This window comes from Choristoneura fumiferana, chromosome 23 (assembly GCF_025370935.1).
Source record: "Choristoneura fumiferana chromosome 23, NRCan_CFum_1, whole genome shotgun sequence".
NCBI classification, from domain to species: domain Eukaryota; kingdom Metazoa; phylum Arthropoda; class Insecta; order Lepidoptera; family Tortricidae; genus Choristoneura; species Choristoneura fumiferana.
The window spans coordinates 9,397,282-9,418,054 of NC_133494.1; the positions used below are offsets into that span (position 1 = coordinate 9,397,282).

The window sequence follows — 20,773 nt, forward strand, 5'->3', positions numbered from 1 at the left end:
CGACACCATGATTTATATTAGCGTTAACGTTTACATTCTAAAGATGGTTATCGCGAGTCAGATATATGTATTCGTCGTGAATGTATGACTGCGTGACACTTTAGTCAGCACCACCACGAGTCGCCCCACTTACAACTCCCCTGAGCAATTTAGACAATAACATAACGAGTCACCGGAGATATGGATTGATACCATAAGCACTGGTACTCGTTCAACACAATGCTACTATTTTGCAACGTACTCGTGCTACGCATACTTATCGTTACCAAACGCCTAATTCAAACTTTCAAATAAAACGTGGCAAGCTGTGTACTGTCTCCGTTACTATCTGGGTTAATGCCATAACCGCTAACGATATTGGCTTGTAGCTAATCTTCAAGGAAAATGCTTTATTTTAAAGGATGTTTTACGAAGAATTAGATGACGGCGTGAGTAAACAATCGCAAAAAGCTTATTCTTGGACGCAGCGCGAACCATCGAACATCGCAACGCTTGCACCTGTGTCAAGAGTACTGTTTACATCGGCATAAACTGACGCGGTGTACGAAAACAACCCAGAGTGCCGACTTCTGAGAATACATGTGTAAAAAAAACACTCGAAAATGATGGAAAGCTGTGTATTATTACCGCAATATCGCTTTTAAGACTAGTTAATAAATAAGCAATAACTTCCACCAACTTTTGAATGGTATTTTTTCAGACATGATTTCAATAATCTAACCTACACCTTAGGAAATATTTATTAAACAACGTTGATGTAAACTTATATGATAAACTAGCAGTTACTTTACCTAAACAGTTAACTACTCGTAACTAAACGATTTAATTTAACACGAACAACCTCGTTTATACCTTGAAATAGTAATTTGTTGTTATATAGCCTACTGGATAAGTTCATTGAAATAAATTGATCCAGACCCGCTTGTATTAACAAGTGGTTTGCGTTGGAGGGTTGGCAGCTCCGGCTGGCGCGACCGCCAACGTTTGTGGAGCACGGCTGGGCTCATAAACGGTTAGTCCTAAGCCGGCGACGCAAACCGGTACGCGGACCGGTCCGGCCCTCCCCGCCCGGTCCTACCGCATCTCCGCACTTCTAAAACACACGCATCCACATCATCCTATCAAGAAGACGATTGCGGCTAAGCTTCTTGTCAGTACGAGGTCCTATTTCACGGTCCACTCGGGTAAATAGCCCGTATCAGGTTCATGTCGGGAGCGCGCACTGGATAAACTGGCAACGTGAGCCTGCGCAGCCGCCTGACCAACCGCAAATTAGATTGAGCACTCTCCAAGAATAACAAACGCTTCGGTCGAGTCATCGGTTGTTCGGTATGCATGCACGCTTATAAAAGTTATAAAAGTTCCGCGATACATCACCCTAATGCAATGGCCCAGAATAGCGTGACAAATATTTTAATTTGATATAAGTAGGAGGACCGTGAAGGAATCTAATGTAGCGTGAAAACAATTGGCGAAAGTCTGTTGTGGTGACAAGTTAGCTAATAGGCGAGTGCAATGACAAAGGCGCAGATTAGAAAGTGTGTTGTGTTCGTATATACGTATCAGAGAGCCTGTGTGATACGGCGCGCGCACGCTCTGATTGGCGCCCTATCTGCGAATCTGTCCCGCCGCGCGGCGCAGCACGACCAAGACCGTGCCCGTATTTAACTACGTTATATATAACCTACCATTCCATTTCTTTTTTTCTCCGTGCACGCACCAAAATCGCAATTTATTTCAATTGAACTCTCATTAAAAATGAGACGTAAAATTAATGATGTCCAAAATTTTAAGAAGGCATTTACGCAAGATTATTACGTACATTGGATAACTTCTCGTGGCGATCAGTCATTCTGATTAATTCCGATATGGTACGAATAATCTGGGGCCAAAAAAGCGGGGAGCGAAGCCTGCGTTACAAATAAAAGAGTTGCGCTTCCCGATACAGACCAATTCGAATGTGTTGTGGATGATCGATGAAGCATTCGGAATGAGAAGCCGTCTCTCATTCCTTTACGGAGTTATTTTTTACGTTAAAAGATGTCAGTATTATTTGGACGTTTATTGTTGGTTCCTTATAAGGTAGGCTTTAAAAGTTTCAGGTCAACGTTCTCATTCCTCATTTTCTGCGAAATGGGAAGAGCATCGTTTAGTCATGTCTAAGTGAGGTTACGGAAGTTAGTAGGAGGTCAGGCGGTGACCTTGAGATGTAAGTGGGTCGGTCGTGAGATGGGCTATCGGGTGGCAGACGTCACGCCCGTGCCCGCCGCGCCGCGGCCGCGCGCGTCGCCGCCGCGGCACGATGCCCTGCTATCAACCGTTGCAATAACACGAATAGCTAACAAATAATAGATGCACCCGACTGGGTCGTCACTATTATTCACGCCCACGAGCTTTTATGGCAAGATTGAGAATGATGTGTTTGTGTAATTTGAACAACAGACCTGTTGTTAATTATCGATACAGTTGTACGGCGTTTTAAGGTTATCATAATACGGAATTGTAGGCGTTATTCTACGTATTTCACGAGTTTTAATAGGTTCTCTAACTAGACAACACACATTCAAAGAACGTAACAGTTTTCACACGTTTGAAATCCTTTCCCAACATCAAAGTGTAACGCTGAAGCAACTAGATAAGTTTCTTTTAAACTTAACCCCTTTACGTGATCTCTTAGAAAGAACATTGAATCGTTTACTCTAAACCGGCGTTGTCACGATACGCGAGTGAAAGCCCTTTCCGTTTATTTACGATTTCTTTATATTTATATATTGGAGATTAAACCGCTCACAATACGTTTCACCTACGCCCACGTTAAAATACTCCAATAGCGCAAGTAAATAAACAATCCGTATAGAAATTGAGGGATTACGTCTAATTTATTTTAATGTTGGCTATGATTTAACTATTCTTCCGTGAGCGCTTCCGCATTGTCTGCCAACATACTATTTCCTTTTTAAAATGGTTTTAAAAAAATGGTGTTAATTTTTGTGAAGGCTTTGCAATTTGATCCGAAAGCCCGTTGCGTCGACACGATCGCACGAGAATTGTTTATGCTTAGCCACTTCAGCTTATGTAAACATTGGTGTCGTTTATGGACCGTCCGAAGTGGCGATGCATGGCATGGGATGCACTGTGCCGGAGTGGTATGAAGGGCGCGGGCCCGTTAGCTGGTACTTCTCGTATATCTATTAGCGGCTGCGTGACGAAGTTATTTAAATGTTTCTAACTGTTCCCTAGATTACTGGGAGCTCTTAACCCGGTCGCTGCCTCGAAGACACTTAAGCGTTCAACGACGTTTTTATGCTTAAAATTTCAGAAGTTTTTACTCAAGGCTATTTCGATATGAGTCACCAAGCTTCAGTTTGCATGAATCACTTTAATAGGTAGGTATTTTATTTAGTTACCGAAAAATAACGTAGCGAATATATATTGGTAGGTAGATACCTATTGAATTAACATCAAATAAGTTAAATCGACAGTAGTGTAAAACTTTCTCTAAGTCTAGTAACGGAAGGACAACACAATTTGTAGGTCAAACAAACTTTGTTGTGTACTTGTTAGATTAACTTGTCCAGCAACCATAAAAGGGTCAGTCGAGATTGTGCTCCTAATCTCTTCGGTAAGTATATTTACAATTTAGATCACATCGCCTTACAAGGTGAGAACTGATTGACAACCGTCTTAACACCGAAATCATGATTGGGATGAATTTGAAATACAAAAGTATTTTCATTCTAAAAATATCCGATTCATATGCCAGAACCAAAATGATTTGTTGCAACTGTGGTATTTCACGATTTATGGTATCCGCCGCATTTCAATCTGGAAACATAATAATGAAGGCAGCGTCATTTTAAATACCAGAACAGCAGTGATAAATAGTTGTCTTTTAAAAGTTCATAATAAATTAGAGCTGTTATCTTCTATTTAGAGAAAATCCCATGTTTACGTTCCGGTGGCCGTTAGCTGTCTCGTCTTTCTTCCTCAAATGAATAAAATTTTATGTTCCCTTTTTGAGAGTAATAAAAATTCTTTCTACCCGCTTTTATCTACATTGTAATGCAGCGAAGTCTATCATGAGTTGTTTAATCCGTTTGAACTCGACAAAACATAATAAACAACATGCTCAAAGCTTTTTTAAAACGTCGATAATTTTACACGTTCCCTGTTTAGTACTCCTATTCACACGCCGCTAGCTCTAAACAAGAGGCGAGCGGGTTATGAAACTCTGTCGTAAAAGATAACGTCCTAAATTTTATTTACTCCCAGATAAATTACCAGAGACGCATGAAATTTGATAATTAACCACTTATCTTATCTGGCACTATTTTCACTCCGCCCACACTACATAGGCACCGAATATAACATTTGGGTCATGTGTTAAACGACACAGCCTGTTAAATAAATCGTATACATCTGTAACGAAACTAATAGACGTTCTTTATTTCTATTGCTGAGAAGAAGCATGGATGGAACCTTCCATTACATTAAGTAAGGAATATCGTCAGCCCTGTAAAAACATCGCAAATCAACACTATAACCGGCACCATGATGAAGATGATTTCGTTATTTTATTTTGCTTGTTACGCGGAAATTTTATGTGACGATGGCAATTCGTACAAAAAAGCCGGTGATTTGTATATAAACTTGTACTTCGAGTTCCTCTAAACTACACCAAAGATACCTAAAAGTTTGCAGGAAGAATTATTGAAAAACGTTCGGACAGTGATTAACCAATTTTAAAACGATGACCGTTTCAAATCAATTAAGGGCGCTCCCAATTGAACAACGGTCCCACAATATTTAACGCCGGGTTAAAATAAAAGGTTGATATGAGTTGAGGATGGACGTAAAAATATTCAAGGCAACTTCACGTGCACAGTCCAAACAACAACAAGAGCAAAGATGAAAGAAAACACATAATGTGTCAATATTACAAAAGATTTAATAGAATGAAGTTAATAATGTCTAGTGAGGAACCTTACAGTATTTCGTGAGCAATTAATTTAAATAGCCTCTAAACTAATTAGAGAAAACGCTTTAGGTCAATGACGAGCCGGACTAAATACTCATTGAGTCTTGACTGAGATCGATGGGACAAAAACAAGAATGATCTGATTAAGTTCTGAACCATTCTTATGCCTGTGATGAAGCAAGAGGCTAGCTGGCTGCACGAAGTTATTGTTTTGGATAATGTGACTTCACCTCGACATTTGTCCTTCACACGTCGCCAGTTATGGTTGCGGTCTAATAACATTATCAAAGTGACAAAACTAAGAAAGTGGAGAAAGTGGACAAACTAAACTAGCAAATTTATTACGTGAAATAATGTCAATATAATTGAATGATTACAGGTGGTTTGGTAGACGTAACGAGTTAATGACTGTCCTCGTCGAACATAAACATCAGTGCAAATATAGAGAGTACCTGTTATATTTTATACCTATGCGACGATGCCGACGATACCTAATTTATGTAAGCGTTTCATAATTAAATGAAATGTTACGCTAGCAGTGCATTTTAAACGCACTAAACACACATAACTTGATCAGTAATTACAAATTCATGTAAGATTTTAGTTATTATGGTCGTGCGCTCGTGCGTTGATAAATCAGTCAAGATAAACGACTTTATATAGGTACTTGAAATTAATTATTTGAACTAGTACGAGTATAAGGAACAATTAAACTCGGCCCTTCAAAATCTCCGTTTCAAACGCAAGATTGAATCATCGACGAGAAATAAAAGGATTATAAGAATACGACACGTTGTTTGTGTTCACGCGTGAGTAGGCATGACGGGTGCATCGACGTCAAGGCACTGAGCCAACGTGTGTGCGCGAAGCCTTACCTATCCGCTAACCCTATTTACTAGACCAGAGCCGAGAGTCCCAGACATGCCCTATATCTCCATCCCTCCATTCACTACGCTTAAGAGCTAAGCAAATGATTCACCGCTCTACCTCCTTAATGACACCACGTTTTTCCCACTACTGTTATAAAGATACAAATCTAAACGAAAATATGCATGGTAGGCAAATCTTATAACGACATTAGATTTGTGTTCAGATAAAACTCTAATGATAGAACAAAAATAAAGGTAAAAGTATCTCATACTTAAACAAAGACAAACAAAGAAGCAAGGTGCTTAATAGAACAGGGTGTCTAACGAAAGAGAAACGAAAAGCCGGCTTGTATGTACAAGTGTCGAGGTGGTAATGAGGTTATAATTAGATCTTCCGGCGCCGGATCCGGCCGGTCCGGGAGCTAGAAAGTCGCCGGTCAGACCTGCTCTCGGATGTTAGGGATAGAAATCAGAGCCAATGACTGCTTGCTAACTAACTATTAGCACTAAGAACACTCGTCTTCCATCCCGTACACAGGCAGACGTACACAGGAAGACGTAATTGCATACACAATATAACCATCATCTCTATTATAAATTGGTAGGAGCTTAATGTGAAATCCCTAGCGTAATTGTATGGAGTCGTTAGTTAGTCTTGCGAATTCCATCAGGTGATAATGTCTGCAAGGAATCTAGACAATCTAGGTATACCTGAGTCAGATGTGCAGCGCTGTCGAAATATTGGTATTTGCAATTAACCTTTTACCTTTACGTTGGTACCGGTTAGTCTGAAAGCGGTGGGAGAGGAATTCCGTAGAAGTATTATTTTTACTTTTGGCGAACCTGGTCGGACTCACACGTGATCCGATGACGCTACCCTACCAACAACTTATTAATATAATGTATCAGCTTTTTTGTCATTGAAACTTATGTTATAGGTTTTAGAAATTTATTATGCAAATATTATTGGACTCTCTGCTCGAAGACGAGTTTGCCAGTCGATAGGCATATGTTTTGAATAATCATAATAATGAATCAGGTATAAAAATTTAAAACATCTAAATCTATTTATTTTCTGTATTGGACTATCTATGGAACCAACGATACCTCGATTAAAATGGATATGCTTCTATGTTTAATTGAAGCTCTAACTACCTTTCCAACAACGTAATAACAGAACATACCTCAGTTTATGCAAATTATAAAATAATAATTTTATTGTCTAATAGAGAAAAGTACTTAGAAACTAGGTCACTACTGACTTGAGGACAAACCAAAGCTAATGTGGTTCACTTTATGAGTACCTATTTAGACAGTATTCATTTTAGATTTTAATTTAATGTCAACAAATAAGAAACCTAAACAAAAGTTGAATACGCGTTTAGATGTACAAGATTACAAGTAGGACCGGCTGAAGATGTAGGTAGGTATAATTAAGTGGAGACCGTTTTCGTGTTAAGGTTCTGCTGAGTCACAGATATATATCTGAGTAAGAACATAAATATTTGTATCAGAAATTTAAGATAATTGTTGTGCAGAATGCCCTATTGGATTTACTTGGTTTGCGATTTGCAATCTCGACTGCTTATGGGAATGCACGACTGGTTATGGGAATGAGATCAATAAGTATTTGGGTGCGTCCCACGAGATATAACTACAAAATATCTAATTTCATATTAATAACGTTCACAAGATATAATGAACGTTAGCTATAACAACAAAAAGTATAATTTTTTAACGTATAACGCTTAAGTTTAGGCTTTGGTTGCAGGTGGTAGGACCTTGTGCAAGGTCCGCCCGGATTGCTACCACCATCTTGCTCGCTAATCCTGCCGTGAAGCAGCAGTGCTTGCACTGTTGTGTTTCGGCGTGAAGAGTAAGACAGCCGGTGAAATTACTGGCACTTGAGGTTTATCCCATCTTAGGCCTCTAGGTTGGCAACGCATCTTCAATCCCCCTGGTGTTGCAGGTGTCCATGGGCGGTGGTGATCTCTTACCATCAGGAGACCCACTTGCTCGTATAACTTCAATTTGTATAAGATTTATATGGACTAATTTCTTTTATCATAACATACATTAGGTATATTACTCATAATATATAATAATAATAATATGTGTTTATGTGTATACTTTTCGTTCATCATATCCAGTGAACGTTATACTAAACGAGTTTATATAAAGTGAGCGTATGTATTATGAATATTATATAATAAGTTCTTATATCTCGTTTTACTTACCCTAAGTATTTTAGGTTTGTAGATAAAAGTTTATGTAACATCCATCAGCCAAATAAGTGGTCTATCAATTTTTAAACAAGTTCCTATCAAATGGATATGTCGCTAAAGTCGAACTTTCAAGTTGACAGACACGTCTATTGGCATTTTTTTTTTACCTTGGCATTAATATATTAGGTAGGAATTAAATTAAATGAAATAATGGAACACAATCATAAATTAAAATTTAACTAATTTAAAAATATTAATAAAAGTAAAACAAACCAATAACTAAACTATAACTAAAAGAAATTTGAAAAAGTATCCCCCCGCGGCATGGACCCAAATTGGCATTATTGTTTTATGACGTGCAAACGATTATCAACTTTAGGGTGGTAGACCTATATTTGGCTGATGGTACCTACCATGTAATCGTTTTAAACTGATTGGAGTTGTCGAATTAAAATTAGTATTTTTTACAGTTATAGGAGGCTGTGTTATCGTACGAACAAGTACCTTAAAGCAATTTTTGGTTCGAATAACTAGATTTACATTTAGATGTATATCAGTGGCGTGGTACCGTAACAAGTCGATTTCCACTGGATTGCTTAATTTTATTATGTGATATCTGACATGACAAGTATCAAAATGGTTATGCGTTAGGTTTTAGCCAAAGAAATATCTAACTCACGTTTCTCTCACTCTTCGAGTTGCCTAGCGGAAAATATTCACGCCACGCCACTGTGTATATTAAAATTTAAATTTGCAGAAACTTCAAGAACAGTGGTAGGATACTTTATATTATAATAACAACGAGCACACATTAAAATAAACATACTTTGAAAACAAATTGACACTTTACAATGTGAGGCCCTGGTCCAGAACAAAACTGAACAAGGTGATTTAACTTGATTATGCTATTACTATGGAGAATGAGGTAGATACCTACTGAATACGTTGAATGATTGTTTGACAAGAGAGAATCATTAATAAGCGCCCATTTATTAAAGCACGGTTTTGAGTTTTTGTTTGTGGTCCGAAAGACTTCAACGAGTTTCTTTCCTTGTAGAGTCCGAACTTGCGGACGCGAATAGATCATCATTTATTTTGTTCTTACTATGTTTATTTATAACCCTACATTTGACGCATTAAAATGATGTTATTTTAATAAACAAAGCCAATTCGAAGTAGGTACTTTCTTATAAGTGGAGTATTTTGGTAATATGATCGCATGACTTAATCGGATAATAATTTATAACATTGCAACAGCAGCTATCGATTCAAGAAATAAAAAAGACCTTAAAAATCATTAAAACAGCAATTAAAAAAGAATTAAAGGTAACGGAACACGCAAAATGTGCACAATTGAGGCCATAGAGTCGCCACCCGCTGGGCAACCACAGAGGTGCTCTTCTCGGCGCTAGGCGAGATCCGACCTCGGTTGGACGCCTATTTACCGTGATGAGGACATGAGGACTCCTCCAGACCCTGGAGACTAGACCGGAACCACTCTAGCAAGAACCACTTTCCATGTAGCCAGTCGCAACAGTCACACAAGTCCACTCGCAGTTCGCTTCGAGCGCTGCACGCGATTCAAAACAAAAAATAACACGGTTCCTTCACTGAGTCAATGTTGAACTGATACGAGTTCTTAACAGAGGTCAAACACAACACAACAAACCAGTCAATATTGGAAAGGATCACTCGAAAGTTGAGTCGTCAACTATTTTCGGAGAGAAGTTTGTTGACAGACAGCGTGCGCGGAGTCGCGTAGGGACGGGCGAGACGTTCTCGCCGCGCTCGCGCAGGCACCGGTGTGAAGCTGGCCGCGGGCGCTCGGGTGCGCTCGGCCGCGCTCGGCGCGCGTCGGAAGGAATGCGCGCCGAGCCGAGCCCGACCCGCCCGCGGCCGAGCCGGCTTCATTCCGATCTACGCAACGCCTGCTCGCTTCGCATACTCAACCAAATATAATTAAATTGCAACAGCCGATCGCCATCGCAGCAGTGCTATAATGTACCTACACTTGCCTAAGATCAGGTTATGTCCAAAGTCGGCATTAAGTCAACGGGAAAGTACAGTTAGGTGCAGGCGCGGGAATGCGTTAGCGAGGTCACGGAACTAGTTGTAAATGACAAGCCTTCCAGCGAGGAACACAACTCTGCTCGAATTATAAATCCAGTCGCAGACACTGGAGCCGGCCTGTGAAGGACGGAGGCCTACATTCCTCGCCCGGACGAGGCAAAGCCGCTTCGGCTTTTGAATAATATTTCCGAATTGGCGGAGATGTGTTCACTCACGCTTATAATAGCTCCGTGAAGAGTCACCAATTGAATTATTAAAAATCGAAAACCTGCAGAATGCGGGTTCGCGAGTTTTGCAGGTCATTGACTCTCCAACCGCCTACGTTTTACGGTTGCTGATCAAAAAACGGCTTCCAAACTCCAACGCGTGAGTCCTCATTTGAATTTATGAATCTTCGTGAAGGACCGAACAATGACGAGTCCTGGCCCTAAAAACTTGAGTCCCGCAAATAATACCTACAGTATAAACCCATTAGTTTAGTGCAAACAAAAACAACCCAAAAATGTTTGCGGACATGAGACACGCTTGCTTGTCTTTCATTTCGTGTGTATTTAAAATGTTTCTGTCGCTTTGATGATTCCGCTCTCATGGTTTTGCTTATACAACAAAAATCCTCGATCCTACGTTTTTGATTGGTCGATGTGGCTGATCTCTTTTTTGGGGTTACCTTATCCTACAAGGAACCATGTTTCTTCATGTCCGTCCATTCATCTGCTGCTTAGTTAAAGACTGTGCGAGAAAGTTTTTTCCATGAGTGTATATATTAACCACGCTGACAAAGTGGTATAAAGATTTTTTTTATGGAACCTTATACCTCGAGGTATAACCATAGCACAGTATAACAAGTTTTCCTAACCATAGTGTGGGGTATCAGTAGGTAGGTCTTTTAAAAACATTAAAAAGTTTGTAAGGCCATTTTTAAAGTGCTATTTTTTTCTAGAGGCAAAGTGTCTCCCCCCTCCAGCACAAGCTAAACTTAACTATTGGCTGAAAAAATCTTGATGTTGGAAAACTATCACCGCTTAAGTAGTATAAGCTTTTACAAGTCAACGAGCAACAGTCGATCAAAACTTAATATTGCATTTTTGGCGCATAGGAACCAGCACTGCGCGGGCCGACACGCACTTGGCCGGTTTACACGTACATACTCGTACATGGTTTAATGCGTTCAAGTTCTCATTGAGTTAAGCCATGTTGGTCGCCGAGCACAATGGGGCGGACGTTGCGCGAACGCTGTACAATCGGAACAAGTGAACTTCCGCTGCGTGTTTAGTCTACTCAGCATAATAAGGCACAATCACGACCAGTAACATGATTACGCTTACGCATCCTACCTATAACGTAAAGGCCCCATGCACGTATTCCGATGTTGGCAATGTCAAAATGGAAATTTGTTTTACCATGTGACTGCACCTGGGAATTTGGGTACATACAAGTACGAGTTATTGTATTTAGCGATCAAAGATAAATTTCGCGTTTACATGTAGGTCATAATCTTGTAATATTATACTTAATGAATTGTGACGCAGTCTGGGATTATTCACGATAAGTGACATCTTATTGTCAAACGAGCTAACCCATCATGTACATTTTTTTCACACTATGGACTGATGATCTGGTCAAAATTTAAAAAGAAGTGGATAGAAAAACACAAGACCGAGAGAAATGGTGTGCAATGTTGGAGGCACTCACTACACTCAGTATTGGGTGGCAAGAGCCTGAAGAAGAAGAAGAAGAAGACATATTTTCTTGTAGGTACTGCAGCAATGAAATGTGTGTCAGAACACGATTCAAGTGTTCCTGGGTTGACTGCAAAAGGTCTGTTCAAAAAGTTTCAAGACAAATAAGATGAAATTTAATTATTGCTTTGGATGCGTTCTTAAAAAGAAAACTTGTATTCACGAATACTGTGTGAGCAAAAAGTCATCGAACAAAGATACAGGTTTTGAAAAAGATCGTACAAAAACTTGCTACATTGTAAAACATGCGCTCAAATCTCATTGATAGGTACTTGTCTAGAGTATAATTAAATTAAAGAGTTTGTTCCACTCAACATTCCTAGGAAAAATATTGCTTCCAATTAAAAAAAAATCAAAACCTTACATAACTAGGTACACCTATCAATTTATGTTAACAGTCCCCGTTGATAATTTTAGAAAATGCATAATATTCAACAATTTAAAGGTTACTTATAAATGATGCCTATGCTTGCTTCTCAAAGCACGGGAAATCTTCTTGGCCGATTTGAATACGTCGAACTTTAAGTACGAGATAGTTTATGCTAATCAAGAGATAAGCAAGATTGAATAACTTTAACCCAAGTTCTATGTTACTACGGGTATTATAAATGCATCGCATTCGTCACAACCCCCCCCCCCCTCTTCCACTGCGGCAATTTGACGACGTCCTCATGACGTGACTGATTGCTGCCACAACCTGTTCAGAGACCTTCGAGCTAGGCACTCACGCTTCTATGAGAATGCGTTTCGCCGCGCTCGGGCATTGTCATTTTTAGGATGCCGTTGAAAGTGTTTTCAATATTACTATATACTAGGGTAAGCATTTGTAAGTTATTCCCACTCCTATTGGCACATTACTGACAGCATTTGCGAAAAAAACGTAAAGAAGAGAAATTGGGACATCCTGTACTTTCGTTCGGTAAAAAAAAACAAAGCAGGTAAGGCAAGCGTCATAGATGTTCTGTTAATCGTACTTATAGTAGTTGGTAGGGTTAGTATTTAACTGAAACCGATGTGTCTATACAAAATGACAAAGATTTTATAAGTCTCATCATCAGTCATCACATCAATTAGTACAGATTCAAAGTGGGTAGGTACTCATATTAAATATATTGACCCGGATAACTCACGTCTTAAATCGAGTTTAGCTCGACATGTTTCGGGCTAATCCGTAGCCCTTCGTCTTCGGAGCAACGCGACTCAGCGGCTGCTGCAACACGCATTGATGATGATGAAAATGCGGGTAGTTGTGTGCCGGTGTCAGTTTCGTCGGGTAGTCGCGCGAGCAGAGCGGCGGCGCGCAGTGTGCGTGTTGCAGCAGCCGCTGAGTCGCGTTGCTCCGAAGACGTAGGGATTAGCCCGAAACATGTCGAGCTAACCTCGATTTAAGACGTGAGTTATCCGGGTCAATATATTTAATATGAGTGAGTCTCACGGTAGTTTCATGTTCAAAATTGCAAATCTTTATGTGTAGGTACTCATCAATTTGAGAAAAAAAAATTAAACGATTTCAGAGAAAACTGCACTGAATTCTATCCCTTCCCTTAGCCGAACCGAGAATGCGCAATGCGTTAGTCAGATACTGAGATAGTGAGTCACCGGCGCCCGTGGCCGTGCCGGCAAAGAAAGCCTGCGCAAGAGGCTGATAGTGATAAAGCAGGCGCTCGCGCAGACACGCAAAGAATTCTATTGTAAGACCCGCGCCACCATTTGTGAAGTTATCTGTCACCGTAACACTACTGGGCACCGGTATTGTTTATCGATACGTTTATGTCCAAATTTAACTAGTACACGTAGGATGTCAAATACATTGTTTCGGTGAATACCATCCATAAATTAAGGCAAACACTTTGACATTTCTAAACTCTCCCTCCTTGTTATACTTTTGAAAGTCACACGTACTCAAATTGTTTGTATCACAAGATACTAAGGGGCTGTTTCACCACCCATTGATTAATTGTATTTGACGGATAAATGTGATGCCGACTCCGTCTATTCGAACAAAACTAACAGAGACGGCATCACATTTATCCGTTAGATAAATTTAATCAATGGATGGTGAAACAGGGGGTAAGAGTCTTCGTTTCCAATCAATAGTTCCCGTAGTTCGTCACCTGTCAAATATTTATTGGTGTCTTCGTCACGTGTGTCAGATGCTAAAGCAAAGGCAGGTATTTGTGAAAAATCGCGTGTGGTACAAAAAGCAGCACGGCGCCGTTGTTAGTGAAATCGCGCGTGTAGAAAGCAGAACTGGGAGGGGCGGCGCGCACGCACCGCCCGGTGCATGCGGCTGTATTGACGATCACACTAATTACTAATATGTACCACGCTTGACGAGTCACACTTCGAGGATTTGCCAATGCATTTAGTAAAAACTGTTGCATCTGGCGCGGCACAGATCTAAAATTAGCCTTTTAATTTTTTGTATTATGTAATTTGTAAGGATACAGAACTAGCACTAAGGGGTGGAAATTAAAGGTAGGTCGCAGTTTGCGAGCACGCATCTTCATTTTGCTTGCTCTTTGTTTTAGGCCTAAATTGCAATTGAATTGAGAGGTGCAACATATTTTGCATAAGTTCGTAACAATTTACATATGGAACTGGATCCTGGATTAAATTATTTAAATAATTATAAACTTGCTTCGAGGATGAGCTAAAGTTTAAGTATTTCCCTATTATTAAAGTATGAAGCCATGGTCAATGCATTGTTATAATCTTTCGCGATTTGTCACTCATGATCTACTCGTGGCCTCGGCCGCTGCAATTATGTATGTGGTCGAAACGTATAAGTATCAATGTAATTCCTACTAATCCTATATTATAACTGCGAAAGTTTGTGAGTGAGTGAATGAGTGAGTATGTTTGTTACTCCTTCACGCTGAAACGGCTGGACGGATGGCATTTGATTATTATTTAAAAAATAGTTAGTTTCGGGGCTAGTTAAAACATCGGATAAACTTGGAAATATTGTATACGGGAAATTACTAATAATTTTTTTACTTACTTTAATCATTAATGTGTTTTAATATAAATTTAGTTGCAAATGTTGTACTTTTTTAAAATATTTGAATTAGAGTGAACTTACGATCTTTTTAGTTTGCGTCGTTAAAGCCAATCGTGGTGGTAGTAAAGGCGAGATAAATGAAAAGTTTATCAACAAGTGTTTCTTATTTGTTAAACCGATATGATTTAGTACCACAAATAATTCGATGAACCTATCATTTTGGCGACAACCCAGTCGTTCTCCAGATGATAAAAAGGTGGCCCTCTTCAAAAGATGTTTAAAATAGATACCCTATGAAAATTTATCAACACGATTTCTTCTACCTTAGGCGTTTCGATCTTCACTGGGTTATGGACCCGTTCATAATCAATCGCCATTAGCGATGAAGCACAATCTGACAAGCGTAGTTAATCAACAAGCCTATTCCTTGAGAAAAAATAAATTACTCGATATTTGTAAAACTCGTATTAATACATTGAAGTTTTAATGACGAAAAACCGAATAAACTTCATTTATAGTTGATTTACCCATATTTTCAGTTATAATTTCGACAATTTATGATCAATTAGAACACATACTTCAGTTTATTCAAAACGTTTGCACAATCTCACGGTTTTAGCGAGTAAAAAGGGTGCGTATTATTACATATATTTTTGCCTCATTAAAATAAACCTATTCTCTGACGATTCCTTTTATCAAATTACATTTTATAAATATAAAATCATCGTGCTAAATTTACATTATAACTGCGAAAGTTTCTAAGTATTAATGAAAAACTTCGAGTAAGAGTTGGAGGTCATGCAATAAGTGTTAAAACTCGAAAGTCGACAAGAAATAAAGTGGTGTGAAGAATTAAAGAAAACATCTAAATAATAATATGTACCTGTATACAGGGTGAAATTTAGTATAGAAACCACAATTCTTTTCAGACTTATTTCAACCAAAGAGTAATTGCACTATATTACCCAGCATTAACTAAGCATGAAACACTAATTTTGTATTACGTCCTAAATTTCACCCTGTATGTTACGTAACTTATATCAAAGCATTTCATTTTTAACGCTAATGATCTTAATCGTGGAAATAAACTTTAATTTATCGTTACTGAAACAGCTACAAGAGATGATAATGTGTGCAGTGATAGTTTTTATTCAGGCATTCAACAATTAAGATGTGAGATTTCGTAATGTGCGTGACGAAAAGAGTAATTGGTGCGCGTGAGCTCCAAAAGCGCTCCAATATTTGTTAGCGGCCATAACCAAAAAAAATTTAAAATAATTGACTACCTTACATTGCAAGTAAACGTAGCTCTTAGTTTTTAAGCTGTATCATTCAGTCTCTACGCTTGACGCACACAGTATCATAACTATTATTCCTTGATTGGATTAAAAATTTACTTTGATATTTGATTAAAGGGGACTATAGGTGATTAGGACTGATAAATATAAAGGTTAGGGTCCTTAGATTAGGTTTAATACTTATTCAGTACTGAGTTTTAGGCACTTAAGTACATATTTTAAAAATATAACGTGTCTACGCGACAGAAAACATCTAAATTAAGATTGTTATTCTGGAGTCTTTTTGTATTTTTTATTTAACTCCAAATTTACGTCAAATATCGGTTACTTTTACGCGTCGTAAAACCGTTAATTTAAGTAACCGTCCTTAGATGCGTGTTTCAAATTCCAGAAAAAATTGACGGTAAATAAGTAAAAAAACTTAGATATGTGGTGCTAGGAAAATTCGTGCTCTACCCTGTCTAGTGTGGTGTTATTGGTTGCAACAACAAGAAGCATGAAATGCTGAACTGTTTAATTGTGTCGCAGCGTGGTAATTCTGTTTGATAATGTTTGTTTATTAAAGTTTGATTTTCCCAGAAAACATCTAGTTTTCCTATCATTCATAACTCATAACACTGCCGCGTAATATTCCAACGTAACTAAGGGTTTCAAGTTTTGTAATCACTCAGACAACTTTATTATTCTATCGAATTAACTACAAACGGTGTTTTATTTTTATTTTATTAGTAAAACTATTTTATGAGTTTTGTCTACTACAGTTTAAAGTTATGTTTATGGACAATTTTAATTTTAAATTGTGCAATATACGGTAGAAAATTTTTAGCATGCTCTTAAAAACTCCTTTAAATAGATTAACAATTACCAGTAACATCCTTAAATCCAATACGAAATAATGGCTAACAAATTCGTGAGCTACTCGTTCTGCAGTAACGTCCTATCAGTGGTAGCTTGGATTAAGCACAAACGTTAAACACATTGCAAGGCATCTAGGGTTAAAGGAAACGCGGTTTTATAAAACGTAAAATAGTTTCCTTTGATATCCGTTTTTAAACGTACTAGTTTATTTTATTATTTTTTCATGAAAATTTTTTTATCTATCTTATTAACACAAGTAACCTTGTTTCTACAGTGCATTATATAGAGTAAATCCTCAAAATATGAGTTTCAAAACTACAGCTTTATTAGTATGACAATGACACAGGAAGGGATTATAAATACATGCAATAAGTGCTCTAGAAACTCGGAGCGCTCTTAAAAACGCAAATAAATAGATTAACAATTATGTCATACATCCTCATACCCACCCCGCCGGATGGCTAACAAATACGGCAAATAAATAAAATAGTTTGCATAACTTATCCTTATCAGTCGGTTAACTTACTTATTTTCAGGTTAAACGTTAAACACATCGCATAGGCACTAGGGAAACGCGGTTTGCGCAAACGTGTGAGTAGCAGGGAATTTGATACTCCACATCGAAAACCTGATACTAGATACTATCATTTAAATATTAGGGACCGCTTTGATTGAAACTTCAAACAAAATAATTTAAGATAAATAAGTTGCTCTTTTCAATTTAGTTAATAGTCGAAGATACTAAGTAAGTCTTTCAATAAGATATGTACTAAGTACTCATTAATATGAGAAAAATTATCTCCACTAATATTTTTTAAAATATTTATTTTACTATTTTGTTTGCGTGTTTCACATACATACGTAGGTACTACTGCAAAATTACAGCTTTTTAGCACTTTAGATCAGAGCTACCGCAGACGGACGAACATGGCGAAACTATTAGGGTTCCTTGTAGGCCTTGGCCCTTGTTATTTATTTTGTTATTTTTCTTAGGGTAACTCAAAAGATTAGGGTCTGAATTAAGAGATGCTATAAATACTTAACATTCTAGCCTAGTGAGTCCAGTCCTTAGGTAGGTAGGCTGTTACTGAACCAGTAGAGGCCAAAGCCTCATCGGCACTTTACATCAGGTGAGATAGGGGTCAATCACGGTATTTTTTTTACCTTAACAGGTGCCCCACTACTGGGCAAAGGCCTCCCCTTTTTTCCGCCGTTCGTCAATACGCGTCCAATTTAAGTAATCCCGTCATCTTCTCTTCAGTCTGCCTCTGTTTCAATGGCCATTCCAGGTAGTAATTTGACGGTCAGTTCTATGTAAAAAAAACTTATCATACACGCATGCTCCGTACCTACCTGCTAGTTACCTAGGTACTAGTAGCAGTTGTTATTGCGTTGCAATCCACAAGAAGCTTTATTTAAAAACAAAATCTGTTTAAGAACTTGTGACGCTTTAAGCGTGTAGTTAATTAAACTGTTTGATAAATGTATTGTACTTATTAAAGAATTTTGAGTCTCCGGGCACGAGACAGAGTCGCTTCTGTTTCATCATTTACTATTTATAACTCTGTAACACTCCGAGTGGACATCCGATCGTAACTTCACGTTTCTAAGGTTTATAATGACACTCATACTACTTTATTACATTGTAAGCCAGTGCTTTACACGGTGTTTATTTTACTATTTTATTTATTATAGACTTATTTTCGTGGGAGTTTTGACTGCGCACGGTTTGAAAGTGTATGTTTATGGATTAATTATAATTTAAATTGTTGCTACCTACCTATGGTAAATTTATTTCCATGGCCATCTGAATAGCTCCTTTAAAATAATTTCAAGCTACTGTAACGTTGGTTTAAATCATGTAATTCTGAAAACATGGCCTGTTAAATTCTGTGATGCTACTCCGTTCTGCAGTAACAAGTCAATTTTGGTAGCAATGCGATTAAGCACAAAAAATAAGTGAAATTGCAACGAACTGTAGGGTTAAAGAAAAACCATTCGATTATTATAATAAGTAAATAATCAAGTCTTCGTTTCGTTAGCGCTGGGGCCATTTTTAGAATGATTGTAGTTTTAGTTTACTTAGTTTATTTCATTTGAATCAGTTTTACTTTTTTTATCCAGCTTTATTAAATACTTTTGCCAGGAATCTAAAGTAGAAACCAGACGAATAAAAACATAATCAAGTACCTAACGCAATTCATTCAGCTCTCAAAGTTTTTTGCTTATCGATGATGCGAATCTAATCAAGTAGATATGTTACATATTTGACATGTAAAGCTTATCTACGTAATAAACGACCATTTCAGACGGATCAAGTAAATTGTATATCTAGTAAACTAAATCACTAAGAGGACCATATTTTACGGTGAATTACAATCTGTTTCACATCAAACAATTCTAGGAACGTCCGGACCGGACGTGGTGAGAGCAGCGATACTTTTATGCAATGGTATTCGTCATCGTAGTTAATTTCAAATTTTCGGTGACTTCGAAGAACCACGCGAAACTATATTGTAACATTTTATGATGTAATTTACTGTTGGGGAAATTGTTCTTGATCATAATGTATACTTATTATGTATTTGTAAATAGTGATATAATTGTAAGTACAGCCAGTTTTCAGCAGTTTCCAGTTCAACAAAGAATGTGAAAAATATTTACCTACCTACAAAATAAAATACGTATTTTAAGTCTTATATATTTAAGTACAGCATTGATGAAGTCAATGTATTATACTAGTTACTCCATCTAAAAACAGAAGATATCATGATCATGGTTTTTCAACGCGATTACTTAGTTAACTTTATTGCAAATAATAGTCTTCAAAACGAGTTAAACGCGATCAGCCGATTCCTAGATGCCTAGAATAGCAACGGGTTATTCGAATGCCCTCAATGAGACACGTTTGCAAGGCGAACATCAAGATAATTTGCACTCGGATTCAACTTATATGGTTACGAGTACTAGAGTCTACGAATCCTTAAAAAATAATAACTGTGCCTGTCAATGACGAACTAACTAACGATTTTTTCAATAAATCCTTTGAAATCTCATGTTTTTTTTTGGATTTTCTCGAAAGAAATTTCTCGAAAGCTACTAAATTAAAAATCAGCCAGTGAAATTTTAAATACCACAAAATAGTTCCTCGTTTTGAAACTAGTTTTCACTATAAAATTATATATTTTTATTACGTGATAAGCAAGCGTGTGAAGCAAGACAAAAGTCCTGTTACTATGTTCTTGATTTTTTTAACATTCTATACTCAAATGAAACCGCATCTCTTTCATTTGACAATACCGCCAACAGCCTGGCATCTGGGGCGTGTAAGCCTCACTTATCCTTACTAATAATCACTAAGTCGCACATAGACAATGAGGAATGCTTCCCGAGCCGGCATCTCGCCGCGGCGTTTAGCATGCTGCGCGAGCCGCTCGCAATGATAACTATTCACACTTGCGTTGCGATGCGAGATGCGCCGCCGCAACTCGGAGATTACTATCATTTAGCTTTTTGGTACTTTTTATGTTGTACAAATAGAGCAACATCTTGACATTTACGTGAAGGCGGTTTGGTTTCACTTTTGCTTTGAAGCCGTTGCCATGAATATAACCCTATTTCTCACTTACAAAATAAAAATACTTACCACAATGGAGAACGAAATTTTACCGCAAATTAGGTATTACGTAACCGCAGCTGATAACTTGTCAAAATATTAAGCAATATGGTGTC

The 20,773-nt window shown here is 38.0% G+C and overlaps 2 protein-coding genes across 2 annotated transcripts in view; both read right to left on the minus strand.

Moving 5' to 3' along the window:
* LOC141441134 (uncharacterized) overlaps positions 1–9,946 on the minus strand; it is a 109,001-nt gene extending 99,055 nt beyond the window's left edge. The window contains exon 1 of the mRNA XM_074105820.1: positions 9,518–9,946. The gene's annotated coding sequence lies outside the window, so the exon portion shown is untranslated. The remainder of the gene's footprint in view (positions 1–9,517) is intronic.
* The window catches only part of LOC141441220 (uncharacterized), a 215,571-nt gene that overhangs the window by 149,373 nt on the left and 45,425 nt on the right, over positions 1–20,773 (minus strand). The window lies entirely within an intron of this gene.